Source organism: Gobio gobio (genome assembly GCF_949357685.1).
Source record: "Gobio gobio genome assembly, chromosome: 2".
Lineage (NCBI taxonomy): Eukaryota > Metazoa > Chordata > Actinopteri > Cypriniformes > Gobionidae > Gobio > Gobio gobio.
In genome coordinates this window covers 46,160,703-46,180,889 of record NC_137098.1, presented here as the reverse complement: position 1 = coordinate 46,180,889, position 20,187 = coordinate 46,160,703, and positions in this window count along the sequence as shown.

Here is a 20,187-nt window from a genome sequence, read left to right as displayed (position 1 = left end):
AAGTTGCATTCACACACTGGCAGTGCAAATTCACGGATATCAGTGACGTGTTCAACAACACGCCTGTGATCATTCATAATTGTGTTGCCAGCCAAAATATTAAGAAAGAATGGGCTATTTTGTGCCACCTAGACTTGTTAGTTTATTATTACAACAGCGTTTTGGAGCAGATACGTAGCCTATCTCCAGATTTGGGGGATGATAATTATAAACGTCATCTTCAGTTGATATTCTTCATTATTAGCACAAAAAAAAAACTATTTGAGCGTACGCCTATTTCATATTTTCGTGGTTTACAGTATATATTTTAGGGTAAATGTAGCCACTTTTCAGCGGAATGATTTTGCATATGGGCGATTTCTGTCGGATGAGAAAACTTCCTCTGTTTGTTTACCCACCCGCATATGATTTGCATAGGCCTACTCGATCTATATGCGGAACGTAGCCTACAAACTAACAGCTTATCCAGTAGTTGATCTATTTGTTCGCTAACGGGTTAGTTTTATCTTTTACCAGCAGAACATTCAAATTCCATTCCGTTCAGATAGTCTACACACACTGCAAACCATCCTGCTTGTATCCAAAACCAGCTCGCACTCGTACCAGCAGATGGCGTTACTACTCATCATAATCGTCTTCGCTGCAAAATGTGAATTAGATGTTTTCAATTCAATTTAATTCACATTTATTTGTATATCGCTTCAATATCGTTTCAAAGCAGCGTTACAGAAAATAAATGAGTCTACATTACAATTTAGAATGATCTGTTATGTGTCCAATGTCCGTATTTCAGAGCTAATGTTTTTGAGGACGAGTTAGCATCACTTCAGTTCTGTTCATTTTATCATCTTCGATTAAATGCAGGGAGCGCTTTTTTTGCAGGTCTAAGCTCGTTTTAAATAAAATGCTGATGTTGCGATGCCTTTTTTTGTTGTTGTTGTTCGAATTAATTTCTGTGTCAGCATTGATGTTTTAATATTGAATAGTTATTAATCCAATAGATAAGGGCCCAGATTTTAAAACGTAGGTTTTTACGCCGTATTTTAGACCTTAAAGGGCGTGTCCAATATGTCTGTTTTTCCGCCCACTCTGTTGTTAATGGTGGGTAATAGATAAATGTGTGTTCTCCCTAGTTAGAGAGCCTCGGTTACACGACAGGGATCATTGCGCAGGACCGTGACAGATGGCGGGATTCTGCGTTTCCTGGACAACCAAAGAACGCGTCTGTTTGGATAGACACGCGGGAACCCAGGAACACCAGGCACGTGCCTGTCCAAATTGGTCCCTGGGGTCTGTGGGGCCCGTTCAGCATCAGATGGGCTCATCGCTAATTGGAGTTCTTTGTGCCACAGCAGTCTTCCTGCTCGATATAGATTTATGATGTGTCATGCTCTCAAGTTGCTATATATCTAAGAATGAATAATTCAGCAATTCCACAATTCAGTCATTTCCTTTTAATATGCTTTGGAGAACAAAAACTACCTTAAAAGCATGGATGAAAACAGAATGATGTGAGGAAAATAAATAATTTCACCTCATGCATAGGCTAGTCGCGCAGGTAAGTGCTCCATGTTTTAATTTACTCGAAAAGGCACAGATTTAATTATAGTATTTCTTCCTTGCAGACACAGTGAGTGAGGCAGTCACTGTTCATAAAGTGTCAACTCAACATCCGGGTCAATTGCCTCGGGGTGAGACTGCAGTAATTACTGTACTGCAGCTGTCAGATTGTACACTGCTGCAGAGGACGTGAAGTTAATAGAGGAGCTGCTGTAATGTGCCATTCGTCGACTTAAATATTTGGTTAATATCATATCTTGAAACTGTGCAATTTACAGTTTTGTTCCACGTATGTGTCACTCGCGTGTACTATAGGCCTAGGCCTAGTAGTTCCTGCTTTGTAATTATGAGATAAATAATGCAAGTTTTATATTAAATATTTGTTTTGTTCGATTTTCCTTAGGGCACTTTGAGATAAATACAGGAGGCGTAGGCCTATATTCAGCAGTAGCCTCACGCGATTTATTCATCAAGTCGTCACTAGGTGGTGCTGCAGTATTCCTGTGGGTTTCAAGATCACTGACAGGCAAATCCATATCACTTTAATCAGATTTATGTTTTCAGCAGCGTGAATACTGGTGATAGGCCTATCTGATATCTAATTTTATTTTAGTTTGTGCTAGAAAGATCTGCACGGGAGACCACACGCCAGAAAAACAGGAACATATTTGCATGATCCCTTTGGTCCCGATGCAGCATCCTCGACTTTCTCCTTCGCTCCCGCTCTGTATGTGTACAATAATATGATTACTTGTGAGCGGTGATGGGATCAAGTGTAGCTGTAATGTAATTATCATGATGGAGAACTAGATATCAGGGCATTATCAACTTTCACTCATCCACATCATCAGGTCTGTAACAATGTCCAAATTGGAGCTGGTCAATGTTTTATATTACAAACACTCAAGTTAAACAAAACAGATGCTTGCATTTTGTAATTATTGATTTGATCAGAATGATCTCTCTCTCTCTCTCTCTCTCTCTCTCTCTCTCTCTCTCTCTCTCTCTCTCTCTCTCTCTCTCTCTCTCTCTCTCTCTCTCTCTCTCTCTCTCTCTCTCTCTCTCTCTCTCTCTCTCTCTCTCTCTCTCTCTCTCTCTCTCTCTCTCCGTACTTTTCTTTCTCGCCTCATGTTTGTGTTCTAGCCCAGCCTCAATAATTCATTGATTTTCTCCTATTTTACAAAATATTCCATGACAACCACATTCCTTCTTTACTACTATAAGCATCTCTGTCTCTATGGCAACCTTCTATCCTCTCTAAAGATTCAGATAGAAAAGAGACCGATAAAGAATGAGATGGAGAGAGCCAAGGCCAGACGGATGTTCTGTTTGGAATAATACAGCATCTCAAACAATGACAAATGGAAATTCTCTCTCTCTGTCTCTCTTTCATATTCACACATTTTGCAGTGCTATCTATCTATCTATCTATCTATCTATCTATCTATCTATCTATCTATCTATCTATCTATCTATCTATCTATCTATCTATCTATCTATCTATCTATCTATCTATCTATCTATCTATATATCTATCTATCTATCTATCTGTCTGTCTGTCTGTCTGTCTGTCTGTCTGTCTGTCTGTCTGTCTGTCTGTCTGTCTGTCTGTCTGTCTGTCTATAGATGCAGGTTTTTGGAATAGATGTCAGTATATATGGTACGATAATGCTCGGTGTTGCTGCAGCCATTCCGTGATGTTGATGGGACAGCATAAGAGAGAGCATATGGAATTTCATTGGTTCAGGTAGGGTTGGTGGGTGGGGCTAGAATGCCCCAGTGTCGACTGCGTCAGAATGTGCGTCAAATTCTCACGTTTCAGAATAGTAACCTTGAGAGAGGGGGTAAATGGAGGAACTATTCCTCTCCTGCATGAATTTGATATAACAGTACTCAAAGTTTAAAGGGTTAGTTCACCCAAAAATGTATTACTCACCCTCATGCCGTTCCACACACCGTAAGACCTCCGTTCTCGCTCGGAACACAAATGAAGAAATTTTTGTTGAAATCCGATGGCTCAGTGAGGCCTGCATAGCCAGCAATAGCATTTCCTCAAGATCCATTAATGCACTAAAAACATATTTAAATCAGTTCATGTGAGTACAGTGGATCAATACTAATATTATAAAGCAACGAGAATATTTTTGCTGCGCCAAAAAAAACTAAATAAAGACTTATATAGTGATGAGCTATTTCAAAACACTGCTTCTCGGAGCGTTATGAATCAGCGCCAAAGTCACGTGATTTCAGCAGTTTGGCGGTTTGACACGCGATCCGAATCATGAATCGACACACTGATTCATAACGCTCCGAAGCTTCACGAAGCGGTGTAAATCTGTCATCACTATATAAGTCGTTATTTATTTATTTTTGGCGCACCAAGAATATTCTTGTCGCTTTATAATATTAATATTGATCCACTATACTCACATGAACTGATTTAAATATGTTTTTAGTAGATTAATGGATGAAGATGAACGGAGGTCTTACGGGTGTGGAACGGCATGAGGGTGAGTAGCTAATAAATGACATTATTTTAATTTTTGGGTGAACTAACCCTTTAACATAAACCCACGCGCACACATCCATACTCAAACTGTCATTATTTTAGCAGCGGTATAGGCCTTCCAGTCCATGCAAGCATGTGTGTGTGAGTTCTACTACAGCTCTCTGCATGACCTTGATTTGTTCATTGAATCTGCAGGGGACGGCTACATCTCTTGGGTGCAGTGGCTGAGGAAACAGGTGTAAGTGTCTCCAGGCTCAGGATGACTCATCACATAGACACACAGCCACATCCTTTTTTGAAACATTCAAACACTTGTTCATTCAAACCTTTTATGTCTTCTTAAATAGACTTAAAGCATGTAAAAAATAATTCCAAAAATCGGTTAAATACTCTGTATCTGTTTCAGAAGTGTGTCTCTGTTCCGTCCTGGGAATCACAAGACCAACAGGATCTAGACACAAACATGTACCTGCATGGTAGACCTGCATAGACCAGGCTTTCTGTCTGTCAGTCTCAATATGTATCCAGGCTTGTGCGTTGTGTTAAATATTAATCAATGGAACCTGCTATTTGATCAGTTACTGTTAGCAGCTCTTCTGACTATATCTCTCTTCAGACTGTGTCTCTCATTATCTTGTTGTTTATCACTCATTCTGTCTCATAGCTTAGCTCTTCTGTTGTTCTGCCCTGCACTTGAGTGACAGTTAGCTGCTTCATCCAGACTGCTGTATACTGAAATAATTGAACAGAAAGCGCTGTTTAGACCAGTCTGCAAAGGAATGAGTGACAGACAGTACAGCAGAGTGCCGTGAACATTTGTGCTCATGATATTGGAATGGAAAGATGATTATCCAATGATCAAAACGATAGAAGGTAGAAACGGGAACGGAGGTGTAGAGCAGTGTATTGAACGCTGGCCAGAAAAAACAGAGGGTACTGGATGAGAGCATGTGTGTGCCAATGAGTCACCAGCCGCATCACCTCGATCAGACCATCCTGCGGAGTGTGAGTCACCTATAGGTATAATGAGGATGCGATAAGTTAAAGTGTATGTCAAAAAGGACTCTGTCAGGTTTATTCTGATAGTTTTCTCTGTCAGGATTCATTTAGACCATACAAACCTTTAAGGGGGACCTATTATGCCCTTGTCTTGCTTTTGTTTTTCGGGTCGACTAGAATAGGTTTTCATGCTTGAATGTAAATAAACAAATATTTTTTCGCATATTTTACATTGTTGCAGCACCTCTCTTCCCAGTCTTTTAGTAACTCTCTGTTTAGTTCCGGTCTCTATTAAGCCCCTCCTTCCAAAAAGCGCAATGTGCTCTGATTGGTTGGCTGGACTTGTGTTTTGTGATTGGTCAACTTTGAGCATGTTTCGGAAATTAGTTTTTCAACACACTACTAACACAACTCAACCAGGCTTTGCCCCTTTTTTTTTGTGGATATGCCTTATTTAAATGAGTGATATTGTGACGTACGTTTCCTGAAGAAAAATGCATGTTCGTGGTTTAATTTCAAAGCATCAATGTGGAGCCAGAAATTAATTCTGAAATTATGGGCCTTTGAAAATAAAGATCTTATAGAATAAAAATTTCCAAAACAGTCATATCCAATTAAAGGTGCTGTATGTAAGAATGACAGCTAGTGGATGAAATGGGTACTGCAGACCAAATTCAGGACCAAATATTGTTTGCCCCACCCCTCCTCCTTAGACTCAATGCTCACGCGGGTTGTCAGATTGAGGACACGCAACAGGAACAAGCGCAATTGACAGTGGAAGGTGAAGAGACATACACACTGTAAGTTTATGAGTTGATTTTTCCGCGTTTTACAGTTTTTCTCAGTCGCTTTGGTACATTTCTCGAATCATCCTCGACATTTCCAAAACAGCAAGTGCATTTCTCAAAACAATTTGTACAAATAGCAAAACACCATGGATTACCTGCAAAAGCCAGTCTCTTGCTCAAAATCTTTAGTTCATCTCTCAAAAGTAAATATCTGTGTCAATGAACATGTCAGTGCCATCAGAATGACAAGTCCTTGTGTCATTGTGTATGAATAAGACAGTCAAATTGCTTAGTCATGTTGTCAATATAATAGGGCTGTCAAAAGATTAATCGCATCCAAAATAAAAGTTTGTGTTTACATAATATATGTGTGTGTACTCTGTTAATTATTATTTATATATAAATACACACACAAGTATGTATATATTTAAGATATATTATTTGTATATATAAAACATTTATATTTCTATATATTATAGATTATATAAATGTATATACAGTATATACATGCAAATATTTCTTAAATATATACATGAATGTGTGTGTATTTATATATAAATAATAATTAACAGAGTACACACACATATATTATGTAAACACAAACTTTTATTTTGGATGCGATTAATCGCGATTAATCTTTTGACAGCCCTACAATATAACTGTACTCTGGAGGGATGTCCTGATGTAAATATGGCTAAAGTTTTGATGACAATTATTGTAAATTGTAGGTTACACCTTAGTGTATGTGGGAGTTTGAATGCAAGAGACTGGACAAGATTCACATTTATGCTTTTACTGTTTGTACTGTAATTTGTTGACAGACCATGTCATTGCGATACAGAAAGGAAAAGACAGCACTGCATAGCACAAAGAAAAAAAACCCCAGAAAAACAAAAGTAGAAATGTGAACGTCTAACGGAAATGTATAGAAATATGCTTGACATTTTATGACAACTTGTTCAACCATTTTGCATGTCAAGACTTATGCTATGAACTAATGGCTAAATGTTGTGGGGGGTGAGACTATTCAACAGAGACCCAATATAATACATTTTGATCAACATGACGTAAGCAATTGATAATGTAGGAAACAGCAGAGAATTGTACATAATCATTTGCATGGATGTACCAAAGCATTTGCAACTTGTTCAAAGAAATGATAAACTGCTTTTTTGATGTGCACAAGTGACACAATGATGTGAAGATTGAACAGGTAGTTTTGAGAATTTCAATTCTGATCTGAGAAATGTACCAAAGCGACTGAGAAAAACTGTAATATGCTTCCGTTCATAGAGATTTTTAGATGGATGCAGAGGCTTTTTAGGTCGGGTAGAAGCTGCGATCTCTGACTCAATTTGTTTGCTGGCTTCCATGGCATGCAATACGCTGTGTCAGGCCCGGTTCCAGAATCAAATCATTGAGGGTGCTTCTGAAATTAGTGAGGGTGCTCTAGTAAAGTGCAGATAGGCTAAGCAACGGCTCCACCATAGCAGTGTACAGTGAGAAATGTATGATTATTTATTTACAAGTAATTTACCAATAATAGGAATTAGGTCATTATTGTTTGGAGCATATAAAAAAACAAATAGATTTTGTTATTTTTTATTCTTATGTTATATGCAGTATCCTCTGCTCTGTAGAGGACACCAGAACCCCTTTATTGAGAAAATTAAAAGACATGAATAGACAAACAATGGGATTTTTGTTTTTATTCACCAATCAATTAATGTTTTATCCAAACTTTGTATAAAGATGATTCTCAATGTTATGAAAGATACAGAATGATTTGATATACCATTTTACTTTATGCATTATGTGTGTAAACATGGCCATGCCATTCCCATTATAGGCAAAGCAGCTATACACTGTATCTAATTAGCATATTATAGGGTTTTGGGACAATATGTAAATGTCAAAAGACGTGTAATAATACTTTCATAAGAATGTCTTGTATTTCATAAGAATATCCAGACTTAAAACTGTGTTTTCAGAGAAATTCGCTAAATAATGTCCTCTACAGAGGCAAAACCTGTAATCTGCGTCTCAGGAGGATATTTCTGTCTCGTGCAGAGTGGCATATTTAGATGTCACTTCCGAAACTTTGCTGCATACAATTGGCCATCGGTCCTCTTAGCAACAATAGTTTTATTAAATGAATGACTGTAGCCTCGAAAGTGAGCCAAGATCGCTACGATCACTAAAATGCTGTTGCTTTGTCTGTTCATCGCGATCTCACAAAGTTCCGTTATAAAAATGAAGTAGTCAACAATAAATCTCTTACTTACATCGTGTCTTTGACTTTGTTTGTTAATGAGAGGTTTCGCGAACCTGCATTAACTTGGCACTGAATAAAAACTCTGGGGTTTTGAGCGGTGAGATTCTGATCGCGTTGGAGAAATCAACAACTATGTCTGTGATTGGCTACATTACTCACCGTTGCAAAAACTCGCTGTAAATAGATGCATTTGAATCTGCCAAATCTGTTTCGCCAATATTATTACAGTATCAACTGAGGGTGCTTTTGCTTGCGTTTGAGGGTGCTTAGTGTCGAAATACTATTGGGTAAACTGGCAACATGCGTTATCGCACAGACCAAAACAAAAACAGACATTCCGACATGGAACGCACAATTCAAATTAAAATAACTGGCTGTAGTATTGGTTTTCAGAGAAACGAGCATGTGAACTCAGCATGTTTCCTAAATATCTGCGAACATATTATGGTGTTTTTATGCTTTAAGACCTTGCACCTTTACAAATATTTCAAATCTGCTTAGACTAAATATCTGTCCTGGGAGTGGAGGGTAAAATGTGTTTGCTAACACAGCCCACACCTCTTCACTTACTCTTGGTCCTCATCAAATGTTCCTCATTTAGCTCAAACTGCTACCAAAATGTCCACACTTGGCTAGTTCTTTGAAAACTTCTTCCTTACGGTAGAATTAGTTTACTTAATTGCAATGTCTAAAAACCCAGCTGGAGGGTTTCTGCAGATTTTTCTGTATTCCCTGTTAACTATGTTAACTAAAAGAGGAGTGTTAAGCACAAGCACTCTCCCGAGAGCCTTCTAAGATGTGTGTTCACACTTGGAATAGGTTTTATTTTCACTTTTAGCTTTTTACAGCGTGTGTGATTTAACACTCGTTCACTGTGAAACCTGCATAAGCACAAATATTTAAAGAAATATTCCACAGTCTATGTGTAGATGTGCGTGTTTTTATCACAGAAGTTAAAAGACACATTAGTAAGAAAGCAGTTAGTCAGTTCATCAGTGCATTAGACAGCAAGGTGCCATGAAGTAATTAATAATGACATCAAACCTGAAAAACCAGCAGGTATACCATAATAAGATCTCTCACTTCCCACAAAACATATTAAAGCGTTGAATGTATTATGACAGCATATTCATATGCAGATTAATTTGAGCACCACAAATAATTTCAGACTCTCGTTATTTCAAAATATTACTCTATGATTAGACACAAACACTGAGTCATCAATCAGAGGAAAGTTTGCACCCTTTTTCTTTATTTCTCCACCATTTTTAAGCTGTCTTCTCATCTTCTCTCTTTCTCTCTGTCATCACTCTCTCTAACCTAAGAGCTTTACTTCCCCTCTGTCACCTCTGTGTGACTAATCAAATCTGCAGAGGAGGTGTCTACACAACAGGAGTGAAATCAATAATCGGACCCATGAGGTGGGGAAGTCAGGGCACCATGTGTGCATGTGTGTGTTTTTGTGTGGGTATATATATATATTTATGCAACAGTGCTGGGGAAAAAACAAACAGAAAAAAACATGAAAGGTATAATATATATGACCTATTATAATGTAATTGTATTTCTATATCTATGCAATATAACTGTTTATTTAGACATATTTAGATGTTATATACACACACATTTATATGTATGTATACACACACACACACACACTCACACAGTAGTGGCCAAAAGTGATGTCTGGAGGGGATATTTATTATTAATGACCCTACAAGTTTAATTACGCCATCAACATACATTCTCAGAAAAAAAGGTACAAAAGCTGTCACTGGGACAGCACCCTTCAAAAAGGTTCTAATATGTACCATTTAGGTACTAATATGTACACTTTTGGAACCAATATGTACCTTTGAGGGACTAATATGCACTAGGTACAAAGTTGTACCTTTTGAAAAGGTACCGCCCTGGTGACAGCATTTGTACCTTTTTTTTTTTGAGAGAATACTTTACATATAAGGAAAGAACAAAACACTAAACCTGGTTAAGGTATTTGTTTGACAAAAAAAGTTTTATTTTACAATGCAAAATTGGACCATGCTCACAGGAAAAATGAATATATGAAATGAATACAACCACAACATGATCGGTTATTAATATTTAGTTGGTTCTCTCTTGTTTTTACATGTGTGTTCATAATTTTGTTGTATGATAGCCTGGCCAAAAATGGTCCACACCATTTGGTGTCAGAGCACAAATCAAGATTTTATTAACAGAGATTGCAAACAACATACTCGAGAAACATATATTTTAAACAGGAACAGAACAACCATGAAAAACACGACGAGAACAGACAATGAACTGAAAGAAACACAGAGCTGAAATCCTCAACCAAACCAAACTATAAATGAACTGAAACAGAGGAAACTGACAAACAGAAACAAACAGATCATCGCCCGTAACATTTGGCATGTTTCATTGCATTATCATTGTATTCTGTTTTCTCTTTGATTATTTTAGGTATTTATTTAATTTGTATTCTTTCAGAATGCTCTGCTCTCTCTTGGAGACCATTTTCAGTTTTTCCTGTGTTTTGTTCTTGATAAAAATCAAGCTTTTTTTCCTCAGATGTTTCTGTACATGCATGTTGACAGGAGTCTTTATGACTGAAGTCTGTATGCCGACGTCTTAATGGGATCTCAAGCCCTCTTGAGGCCTCTCTCTCTCTCTCTTTCTTTTAATGAGATTTTACAGCCAGCCTGTGTCACCCTGCCATGCTGCACTAGGGGTCTGATGAGGAACAAAGGAGTCCTCATGGCTGTGAGTATGGGGCACACACCTCCCACTCCTCTCTTTCCCTCTGCTTCCTCTCTCTCTCTTTCTCTTTTCCTCTCTCTTTCCCCCCTCACTCTGTTGGTTCCCATCTGGTGAAGGGGTATTGTGAGAGCTGAGTAAATAAAGCCCAGTCTGGCAGCATTGACACACACACACACACATACACGTTCATACCCACCACCACACACAAAGAATGACTCCACTAATTGATCGCTAATTCTTTCCCTCTGTCATTCATTTTTGTAAGTCTGTCATTTATATAAGGAAAAGTTCTCCTGTTATAAATATAACTACAAAATAATATTTGCTTTGGTGGGGAAAACAAGTAAAACATTTGTTGAGCAGTTTCACAGCTCTTCAAAACATTAAATAATTCCACAAAATGTTTAAAAACACACACCATGTGGTATTGCATTAAATATAGTTAACTGATATACACAACACAATGCCCATTTCTATGCGCGGCCTCCACTGTGTCTTGCCTCTCTGTGGGACGCATGTCTCATTGTGGACTAGCCAGCTCTGTTTAAAGGTCAGGCATCTCCCCTGAGTCCCTCAGTCGCTCTCTCTCCTCTCTGTCACTCACTCTGTCATTCAGATGATGGTGAGGAGTGCCGTTGCTTATAGAGATGCACAATGTACCACATCAGATGATTTTGATAAATCAGAATTGATATTGTGCATGTCCATTTCCCCTATTTGTACATTTAGATTACTGTACATTTGCAGTCACCTACACACTTGAATTAATCTTGAAAAAACACTAGTAATTGTCAATATGAAAATTCATTATGTACATTATAATGCTTAAATTCACTTGTAGCATCTAAAACAATTGATTTTAGTGTTTTATTTTCTTTCAAAAAAATCGTAATAAAAATGAATAATGACAGATTCAGCCATAATATTAAAATATTTATCATCTTATCATTATTGCCTAGAAAAACCCTATTTTAATTATTTAATATCCCTAATTTCCTAATTATGTACTTTGCAGAGTTAATAGAAACAGGATCATTCTTTCTGTTTTGCTAATGCTACAAGACTCCTCATGCGATGCATTAAAATGAGAAAAATTCTGCAACGGAGTTTAACAGATGCATCTGTTGAATTATGCACAGCAGCAGATATTCATGTCCATGATCTGCTGAATTCCTTCAGCTGCTGTAATGGCTTCCCCTTTCTGTATCAAGACTTCCCCCGCCCACAAGATTTCCTCTTCCAGCACCTGAACATGATGTGAATCTTGATCACAGGAAGTACATAAGAGACGTCAGTATGCAGTACTGACGCAAAAACCCACCCAAGGCTATAGACAAACACACACACACACACACCTGCAGTCGGGTGGTTTCTACAGGGTGGAGCTGAGAGTAAGAAAGTCCAGATTCTCATATCTATATGTTGAACAGTTTCACTTGTCAATATAGGGTTTGAGATAGTAGTACACATCACCACATATCACTCGGCACTTAAACAACAACTACATAAAAATTCCTCTCCATTCGCTTATATGCTCCTCTGCTGGAATAAAGGAGAATTTAATGACTGTGGAATAATTGATGAGGATACTGAGAGCTGGGCCAGTGGGGGAAGGGACTTATTCGGTTTTAATATGAGAGCTCATTCATTCACTGTTTTTCCCCCTCACACATGAGATGGATTACCCTCACCTCTCCCTCCTTCTCCCAGAGGACGAAACACTGTACACGCCAACCAGTGGCCTGCCCCTGTCCATGAGGGGATCAGGGGATATTTATGGGTTGAGGCGAGTCTTCAGGGTCCTCATGCAGGCTCCTGTCATCAAAGAGTGATTCCAGTCTCACTACACCACCCCTCCACGCCCCAAGAGACCACTCCAACACCTGCCCCCCAATTGTGGATGCACACCCGCCCCCACCCACCAACAAAAACACATACACAAGCAAAAACACACTGGTTTATTTTTAAGTATTAAGTATTTACACATGCTAATATTAAGCTATCATGCCAGTATGGTCTGCGCACGTTCTCGCATTTGTTCTGAGCATGACATTAGAACAGAGAAGCTTGAATGAACACTAAGTGAGGAGGGCGTGGACTGCGATCTGTGCTGGACATCCATGACGGTTACGGCTGAGAGAACCAGAGTAAACACATGTAATAGGGTCACAAGTGATGTCTCATTGTGGTTGTCTAATTAGCAAAAGCAATAGCTCAACATGAAACCTGCTTACAAATGAGTTGTCAAGAGGAAGAGTTATATTCTTGGGTATGATTTTCCATTCACATTTTAAGTATTATAATTATTCATTTCTGGACATAATTTTTAAATATTATTATAGAAGTATTCAAATGAATTTACATATATTATCATAGATATTATCTATTACAGTTTTTCTCAGTCACTTTGGAACATTTCTCGAATCATCCTCGACATTTGCAAAACAGTAAATGCATTTCTCAAAACAATTCGGACAAATAGCAAAACACCATGGATAACCTGCAAAAGCCAATCTCTTGCTCAAAATCCTTAGTTCATCTCTCAAAAGTAAATATCTGTGTCAATGAACATGTCAGTGCCATCAGAATGACAAGTCCTTGTGTCATTGTGTATGAATAAGACGATCAAATTGCTTAGTCATGTTGTCAATATAACAGTGTACTCTGGAGGGATGTTCTAATGTAAATATGGCTAAAGTTTTGATGACAATTATTGTAAATTGTTGGTTACACCTTAGTGTATGTGTGAGTTTGATTGTAAGAGACTGGACAAGATTCACATACACTTTTACTGTTTGTACTGTAATTTGTTGACAGACCATGTCATTGCGATACAGAGAGAAAAAGAGCACTGCATAGCACAAAAGAAAAAAAACTGAAAAACAAAAGTAGAAATATGAATGTCTAATGTAAATGTATAGAAATATGCTTGACATATTATGACAACTTGTTCAACCATTTTGCATGTAAAGACTTATGCTATGAACTAATGGCTAAATGTTGTGGGCGGTGAGACTATTCAACAGAGACCCATTATAATACATTTTGATCAACATGACATAAGCAACTGATAATGTAGGAAAAAGCAGAAAATTGTACATAATCATTTGCATGGATGTACACAAGCATTTGCAACTTGTTCAAAGAAATGAGAAACTGCTTTTTTGATGTGCACAAGTGACACAATGATGTGAGAATTGAACAGGTAGTTTTGAGAATTTCAATTCTGATCTGAGAAATGTACCAAAGCGACTGAGAAAAACTGTATTATAGTCCCCACCTTGGAATGTGTGGTTATCAGAGTTGTGTTTCAGATCAATATTTCAGTGAAAATAGTAACCTGTGCATCTTTGTTTGTGGCATTTGAACAACACCTCACTCAGAGCAATTACACGTCCACACTCAATTGACAAGCTTTCAATTACGTTCACCCGAGTGTGAACGAGTTTCTTCAGTCAATCTGATATTGTAAATCAGTTGCTGAAAGAAAGGTTATCCAATTAGTAACTGACTTACACAATGTAACAGAAAGGGCAAAGCTGGACGTAGTCCAGACTGCGACAGTTTCAACCAGCGGGACTGTAGCTTGACTTTGACTGAATGCACAGGGCCACTGGCTGTGTTCCAGGTTGTGGAGTCTACAAATATCCCTTTTTTCCCCTTTGCTGTATACTCCAATATCATAGTCAAATAATCAACAAAATGTTTTTTAATGGGGAGATAAAGAGACATAGACAGACAGACAGACAGACAGACAGACAGACAGACAGACAGACAGACAGACAGATAGATAGATAGATAGATAGATAGATAGATAGATAGATAGATAGATAGATAGATAGATAGATAGATAGATAGATAGATAGATAGATAGATAGATAGATAGATAGATAGATAGATAGATAGATAGATAGATAGATAGATAGATAGATAGATAGATAGATAGATAGATAGATAGATAGATAGATAGATAGATAGATAGATAGATACTGTCAAGGTCACAACCTCTAAAGCTAGTGAGAAGGACATTGTCTGGCAGTCTCTGGCAGTGGAGTGTCTCATTTGCACCTCACTGTGTGGTGTTCTGCAGGGATGTGGATGTGTCTGAATCAGAAGACTGGCTTTTCATCTATATCTGAAAAAGTACTGACATAGGGTCAAACTGACTTAAACCACGCTGTAAAAAGTGTTCTGTGCTATTTACTTAAAAAAAATCATGGTTACAATATTACACATAATATTTTTGAGTAGTTTTTAAGGCTTGATTTCTTTAATGCAATCTACCTGAACAAACCTAAATTATTTAGTCTATGAAATAATTAATTTAATATTTTTAGTGAAATGTGCTTTTTGATTTCAAGTTGTAAAGGGTGTGGATTAGAGTAAATGGACTCCTTGGGAGTGAGAACGGGTTCACTGGCATTAGCAAAGTTTTTGCTAATTGTACAAAACAACATGCATTAATATATTAATACATGCAGTTATCCACAACCTAACCATAAGATCTCTTCTGCACAATGGTAACGATCAAAACTTCAACATAACTCTTTCAAAAGTCAAACATAACCAATCATTAAACATTTACAGATGTTTCCCTTCACTCAAAAACACAAATAACCTTTAATTTCAATATTAATGCTCCATTTCCAGCCATATGCAAAGCATGCTGGGAACTAACAATGGTGTCTCTAAATAAAACTGCATAATTGAACAAATTATTTTAAAATAAATGGGTAGCCTTTTTTCCCTTAAAGGGGTGGTAAACCACGATTTCACTTTTCTAATTTTAGCTAGTTTGTAATGTTGCTGTTTGAGCATAAACAACATCTGCAAAGTTGCAACGTTCAAAGTTTAAAGCAAAGCGAGATATTTGCTTTTAAAGAAATCAATTTCTAAGGACTACAGCAAACGGCCAGTAGGCGACTACAGACATTCCTCCAGGGTTGCTGACATCACCAGCCCCAATATTTACAGAAACCCCTCCTCCGAGAATATTAAATTAGGGGGGGGGGGGGGGGGGGGGGCATTTTGTTTCGCCGCGGGGAAGCTTTGTTGCTGTATAGTTAGGCTGGAGTGTTGTTGCCGCAATGCTGACGAAACGCTGTTATTTTCATCCGGATTGCTGGTCCACTTTTTTCAGCCTTCCTAGGGACGGGGTGCGTTGCAGTGCACTTAACATACAACATGTTATATGCATGTGTGTTTGAGACAGAGGGGAACAGGTCGCATTTGCAGCAGATATATGCTGCCCATCATAAATCAAAGCACGAGACAGACAGGGGTCAAGACGGAGAAGACCAGAAAATGTGACATAATGGAGAATATTCGTCTGTATTTGCAATACACGAGCCGCGGTTCAGCTGCGCGAGACAAACACTGCCAGTGTGTGTATGCACAACGGGCGTGCGGCTCCCACTGCACATCTCACAGAGGAAAACTTCCACAATCTTCGCGAGTTCAATGAAGGATTCGCACAACAACGGCTTGTCCTGAAAGACGGATTTAAAAACAGAAGCTGTTTACGGGCCACAACCTGTAAGTATTATTTATTTTTCGTCGATGTGTTTTCCTGTAATAGTTCGTATTGTTAATTGTATGTTGTAGCAAGGAAGTAAACAGATGACAACGCTGTTTGGCTCTGCAAATGTTACAAACTTTTTTTTAAATCTCAACAGCGAACTTGACATTAGCGTAAATTATTCTTTGATTAGAGCTTTTATGTATTGTTTATCTACAAGCATGTTAAACATGGTTCTGTGTGTGATTTGGCTACTATAGTAAAGCCAATGTTTAGTGTTCGTTTTGGGTTAATAGTTCTTGCGACAGATATTTGGCTATACTCGTTCTAAAAATATAAAAGTAACAGTGCCATCAGTAGCGATCACTAAAGATCCGCAGTCTTTACTCTCGAGGACTGAAAAGGTTCTGCTCGATCATCTTCACTAAAATTGTCTTGGTCTGATTCTAGCTCAAATTGGTATGGTTTTATTGACGCCATTGTTTCTAATTCTACCAAAGCAGTCTACCGGTAAAGGTAAGGGGCGTGACGTTTCCGACAAACGTGCACTAGGCGGTTAGCGAATCACAACACACTGGGCCAGCTAACCAATCTGAGCCCATTGCGTATTTTTGAGGGACTGGCTTCATAGAACCCGGAAACCATCAGACCGTTTTTACAAGGAGGGATAAAGCAGTGTAGAATAAAGGTAAAATATATGAAAAATAATGTTTTTTTTTTAAACAAAGCATGAACAAATGTTACAGTGCAACCCACAAACACAATCAAGCCTTCGAAAGAATGTGTTTTACCACCCCTTGTATTAGCTTAATCGGTTCCTCAATTCAAGACTCAAAATTGGTTGTTTCCTTTAAAAAATTTGGAAAATCTATCTCTTGGTTTTATTATTGAAATGTTCTCAATATTTTCTATACAATACTGAACCAAAATCTTCTTCAGAAAATATACAATCTATTTTTAATTATCACCTTAATTTTTCAGGTGAAAATTACAAGACTCATGATTCATTTTTTACTTCTTTGCTTAACCTGATCTTAGACCATAATCAAGCATAGCGTTAATTCTGGCAGGTCACGTTAGTCAAGCTTAAATCACGTCTACCTGTAGGGATACGATGTCTATCACAGCATACATATACAAGCTCCTTCGGTACTATCAGCAGCTATCACGTTTCTCCAGAGCTCATTTACCCCCCTCCATCCCCAGCTCCTCCTCTCGTCTAGTCAGGATTTGGTATTCTGATTCCCATCTAATCAGACTAAATTCCAGAATTATGTTGTACATTTAAATTTTGATATTAATGATATCTGCAATCATGGGCGTGGGAAGCAAAATCCGCCTTTTGCCAATCTCACTCTACTCCCTTTTCCCATCACATATCAGATCGGAAAGGCATTTATTTTCAATAAAAAGGAAGGAAATATTAGAAAAGTGGAAATAAAGCGTCTAACATGTGTTTAATAATAAGTGTTTATCGGTTAGGGGTAGGTAAACAGAAATATGCTGAATTAGAGACAATAAAAATTAGTGGGTCCAATATCATTGATCGTAAAAAGTGGGTGGGTCTTGTCCCACCCACACACAATGGTTCCGATGCCCATGTCTGCAATACATTATGTTGGTTACCCTATCCCTGCTCTTATCCATGCCAGGCTGAGTTCTTGCCCAGAACAGAACCATACCGCCAATCCAAACTATATGCTAATTGTCAATCATCCTCGACAATAGTGGTCCTGACAGACCTTTTGTTAAAGATCAAATGTTTGAGGGAACTTTATTAAGCAGGCACTGGATGCTCCAAAAGATGAAATTCTTAACTTAATTAATGCCATTGAAAATATTCATTAAAAAAACAGTTACAAATGGCTTTTTATTTGTTTGCTAACGATACACAACGTATTTAGGAGAGTAGGTTTCCTGCATGGGCGATGCTGATGAGTGAGTGAACACATCATCTAAACAGCTTCTAAGTGCAGCCCCTCCTTCCTGCCTCCATTAGGAGGTTTGTGTGGTCAATAGGTTTTGCTGATCTCGAGGGGCCTTTATATTGATTTTACTAGAGCAGGGAAAGGACACAGATGCTATATGGGTGATAGATAACTAATGCTGCATGGGGCTAAAAACTTAGATATGGTTTACCAACATGCAGACATACAACAGGTAGATAAAGTACATTGTGCCAGCAAAGCTTATTGGAATCCCAGTAAAACAACACAGGCGAGTACAATTTTGTTATAATTTTATATAAAAAAGGCTATATAGAGCATTTCAATTTCACATCAACAAACCTCTCCATTTACAGTAACACAGCAAAAGGAAGCCACATATTCACACTTTACTCATAGGCAGAAAACAAGAATAAGGTACCTCAAAATCATCAGGCAAATTACTGTCATTTTGAAGATATTTGAATACCTTTACACACAATCCTTGTGTCACTGAATATTGCAACAGTAGTGGGAAAATGCAAAGAGGGAAGAGGGGATCAGGAGATGCGCTTCTCTAGCCACAGACAGAACACAGACCAGAAACAATGGGGAAGGACAAAAAGAGAGGATTAACGTAAAAGATACCCGACAACAACATACTCTCAAAAAGCAACCATACAGGACGACTACAGAGGTGCGGCCACCTGCGGAGCTGAGGACCCCGGTACGACTTTCCCCCGGGAAGCAGCTGCAGGTGACACTTAAGAATCATTCTCTTCTGGTGAGTGGGTCCAGCACACAAACTCTTAAAGAGAATTGCACTGGACTCTTACTAAATCTAAATATATTTTCATATATATATATATATTTATATACTTTAACAGTAAGTAATTGTTTCATATTTTCTGTGTGTTTTTTTTTTAATTGTCATCACAAAACATTTAAACCAAAATGATTACAGTTAAATGTGTTAAATATTTTTGGGTGAAGTGACTGCTAAGTAACTGTTACCATGGCTTTATTGCTTTGTACATTGAATATGGTTATAACCTGCTGCTAGGACTATATCAGCCCTTAGACAGGTTCTCCCTTGTTTTCCCAAATGGACACTTTTTTCCCCCATCCCAGCTAAAATCCCACACTACAGGTTACCTTTGGTTAATTGTGCAAAGAAATTGACACATCAGTAACAGTTTAGTGAAGTAAAAGAACATAGTTATAGTAAAATAAAAAACAACATTTATAAAAACAAAAAAACATTTTAACCCATGCATAACTAACATTCACAGATGTCAAAATGGCATGGAGTTAAAAGAATGGAATTTAAAGAGTCTGTAGCTTTGACACTCTGTGCTTTTGCTTTTTGTAGCTTTTGCGATAATGTTCTTCCCAGGCATTTCCAATTATCTCAAATCGACCCTTTACCCTATCACCAAAATGAGCGGCACCATCCAATTGAAACAACCTGCTGAGCTTGAGAAACATTTTGTTTGTTGCTTTTATGTCATCATCTAAAAAACTGTGCTTTTTTCTCTGCAGTGTCAAAGACCAAAGTCCTCTTTAATTTCTCAGAAACATGGGCAAGTAACACAGCATGAGGTATAAAGAAACTCACTTTGTTGTGCTGTTAAATGGCATTGTACAGCTCCCTTAGTGCAATCAGAAAAAGACAGAGGAAACCAGTTGCTTGGTTGGAATTCTCTACAGCAGTATTTCTCCATGGATGACTCTAGTCAGGTTCATTATCCGAGCCTTAGTTCTGGAAGCCAGTTGCTGACTAACTCTAAAGGCTTCTCAATGTTGCAAAGGCTCAGAATAATGAGGTGAAAAACGTGTGACGCATGATTGCA